At 32.0% G+C, this 3,751-nt stretch overlaps 1 long non-coding RNA gene across 3 annotated transcripts in view; it reads right to left on the reverse strand.

Moving 5' to 3' along the window:
* The window catches only part of LOC21400999, a 4,094-nt gene extending 3,937 nt beyond the window's left edge, over positions 1 to 157 (reverse strand). For all 3 annotated transcript variants that reach the window (XR_002902720.1, XR_002902721.1, XR_002902719.1), the window contains exon 1: positions 78 to 157. This is a non-coding gene — a long non-coding RNA (uncharacterized LOC21400999). The remainder of the gene's footprint in view (positions 1 to 77) is intronic.
* Between the last annotated feature and the right edge of the window lie 3,594 nt (positions 158 to 3,751).

Raw genomic sequence — 3,751 nt, forward strand, 5'->3', positions numbered from 1 at the left:
CTTTCCCTCAAACAAAATGGGCATTTTCAGATAATATAAGTTATTTTCGAAATAAATACTAAACAAGCATTGAGAACCTCTTTCAAAAACAAATTTATCAGAGAACGTGGAAACCATTTCGGAAATGTCACCAAACATGCCCCATCGAGAGAGAGAGAGAGATCATAAACCTGGGCAGAGCAGAATGCATGAAATCATAAAGGTGCATATTTCTAAGAAAGACTTCATTACTACACAAGTAACACACAACACACAAGAAGTTATAAATGGAAAATGGATGAGTTTTTAGAGCAAAGATAGCACAAGGCTCAAGGTAGAGAGGAGGAGGATGAAAAATATAGGAAATACTTATAAAGATACACAAACATACAATATATATATATATATATATATATATTGTGATTGTTGGGATTTTTAAATTGGCATTATTTTAGAATGTTTGTAGACACTACAAGAATTTAAATTTTTTGTTATAAAAAATTTAGTTACTAAAAGCCCTATTTTTTTTGTAGTAAAATATTTTTGTTACTAAAAAATTTTGGTAGTAAAAAGTACGTACCAGAAAATATTAGTTACTAAAATTTTGATAGTTGGGTAACAAAATGTATTTGGTATCAAAATGTATGATATTCGGGGACCGAAAATTTCGGTAGCAAAAGGTTTTTGGTAGCAAAAAATGTGAGATTTAGGACACTAAAATTTTGGTAGCAATATATATTTGGTAGCAAAAGGTACGCGATTCAGCCACCAAATATTTAGTAACAAAAGGTATTTAGTAACGAAAGTCATGAGATTTAGGGACCAAATATTTGGTAGCAAATTGTATTTGATTGCAAAATATATGAGATTTGGTGACCAAATATTCGGTAGCAAAAGGTATTTGGTAGAGAAAAATATGAGATTTAGTGACCAAATTTTTAGTAGCAAAATGTATTTGGTAATGAAAAGTACAAGATTCAAGTACCAAAATTTTGGTAGTGAAAGGTATTTGAAATAAGTAGCCACCAAATATTTAGTAGCAAATAACTAATTTGTTGCTACTAAATTTTTTTGGTAACCAAAACTGAGACAAATTTTTTATACTTGTATTTTTAAATATATATATATATATTTAAAATACCAAATATTAATTTAAAAATCTCTAAATTACCAAAGATAAAATACCAAAGATTAAGGTACCAAAATTTAAGCAAACCTAAACACTTATGCAAATATTGTACTAGTAAAGTCTTAGGGCTTGTTCTTTTGGAGTTTAACTTGAGTATAATTCTTGAGTTGAATTTGAGTTATAATTTAAGTTGAAGTTATAACTTGAGTTTGTGTTTGGTTGTGTACATTTGAGTTATGATTTGAGATAAGAATCTTTTTGAGTTTGTGTTTAAGTGAGTCAAAATTTGAATTTGTATTTAGATAGTATTTTAATAAAAACTCAATACTGATGGAAAATTTTAATAGGGTATATGAGTGGGGTTTTATTCGTCTTTTCGTTGTCAACGCATAAAAAAAAATCATCTCAATAAGAATTAAAACGAAAAAGTTATAGCATTTTTAAGAATAGAAAAAACACTGTTCATTAATTTGAATTTGAGTTTCTGAACTCAAGTTGAAGGGAAAACTTGAACTCGAGTTTTAGTCTCAAACTCGAGTTCAAACTTAAAAGAACATAAACTCGAATAAAATTATAATTCGAGTTGTATTTTTTTGAGTTTTTCACTCAAAAGAACAAGCCTTTAGTATCACAAGAATTAAACGATTTAACAAACCGAGGCCAGAGGTGGCAGTGGCGGTGGCGGAGGATCTTCTCTTCTTGGGACGGAAGGTCCAGAATGATCTGACGACGGATTTATTTGTTGAAGTAGCTTTTGAATGAGCTCTTGTTATTGCTTCATTAGAATTTTCATGTCCGACATACGACGTTTGTTTTCCTGAACTTCATTTTGAAGCTTTTCATATCCTGACCATCTAGATTTGCGAGCTTGTGACGCTTGTCTTACTACAAGACCTATGCTACGCTTGAACCATATTTTTCATACCTCTTAAGAGAATGTTATTTTCTTCAATAGGCATATGATTCTTTAATGTTTCAAGAGAATTTCAAAATGGAAATTTTGCGCATCAATTGAGATGTATATAATATGCTTGAGTGTGAGCATGTTATATTTTTATACTATGTGTGTATTTTGGGGTGAATAAATTCGATATCTTTGATGCTTAAGAGTTTTCAGAATTCTGATTTTCACATTATATAATCCGATTAAGTTTCATAAAATTTATTCCTGAACGGTTAATTATTTATATATGGCTCTTATATGACCTGAAGTTCCATAGACTAAGCAACCAAGTATGTATCCATCTTCTATTCGTTTTTTCTTTCAAAATTCACGTGTAGAAAACAAGTGTATTGGGGCATATAATTGAACCATGTTTATACTATGGAAGGAGCTTATTCTTCTTGAGTTGCTAATTGTACAGATCAAAGCAATCGCTGTAATTGCAAATTTATTTGTACCTCCTTGTTGCCAAACGGTCTAGGCAGATTGCTAGAAAAATAAACACCCTAAACTATGAACTTAGCAAGGCAGATTGCTACCCTAATCTAACTCCGCTTCCACGAAAGAAAAGAAAAAAAAACACGAGTGGCTCAGTGAACTTAGTTTATCCACAATCTAAAAGACTCCCAACATTCCCTATCTCCATTATCTGTAATTACAGTCTTCATACATAAATCCCTAATTCAGCACCAGAAATTAGCGAAATCATTGTTTTTGAAATCGAAACCACATTCAACATAACGATGAGAGAGAGAGAGAGAGAGAACTGACCGGAAAGAAGGAGGAGGTGTTGACCGGCGGCGGCGAAAGCGAGAATCAGCGTTGGTGACGGCGAGATTCAGTGGCTAGAGAGAGAATGAGCAACAGAGAGATCTAGAGCTAGAGAGAATCGGTGACGGCTAGAGGAGTGGAAGGCCGCAGAGGAGGAGCGGCGGCTGGAGAAGAAGGCGGAGCAAACACTGAGGAAGATGGCAAAGAAGGGGACGAAGGGCGTGGGTGAAACGTGTGGGTGTGTTTTGAAGGGGAGAAGAGGAGCGGCGGCTGGAGAAGATGGCGGAGTATAGGGATTTTGAGCTCACGCGTGGCGTGGGCGTGTTTTGAATTTTTAGGGAGGGTGCGTTAAAATGTTTTTCCCAAAACATTTTGTTCTTTTTTGTCACCAAATATTTGGCAGCAAACATTTATGTTTTTCTGTTACAAAATATTATTTTTTTTTGTAGCTAAAGCATATTTTAATTTAGTAGCAGAAAAATATATATTAAAAAAATTAAAAATATATATTTTAATGATAAATATTATTTTAAATTCATTGTTCTAATAACATTATAATAAAAATAGGCAAAGTCTTTAATCCGGTGTTCACTGTTTGGCGGACTGAAACGGCAGATGTATAATTCTGTCATTTTTGTGTATATTTATATGTAAGGTGTGTACATTTACATATAAAGATATATATGTTAAGTTATAAGAAATGATAATGTATATTAATCCTCGAAACATGTATTTTTTATAGCAATTAAGTGAATGCATAGCCTATTAATATGTATATTAGCTGATTTACTGTATTTCATGTTATTGAACGTCGGTTGGAATTTATCTTTTTTATGCTTTAATGTAGGAAACAACAATGTATACTTCGTCTTAAAACATGTATTTCTTATTTAAATTAAGTGAATATGTAACATAGTAATATGTATATT

Source organism: Morus notabilis, unplaced genomic scaffold (assembly GCF_000414095.1).
Source record: "Morus notabilis unplaced genomic scaffold, ASM41409v2 Scaffold989, whole genome shotgun sequence".
In the NCBI taxonomy this organism is placed as follows: Eukaryota; Viridiplantae; Streptophyta; class Magnoliopsida; order Rosales; family Moraceae; genus Morus; species Morus notabilis.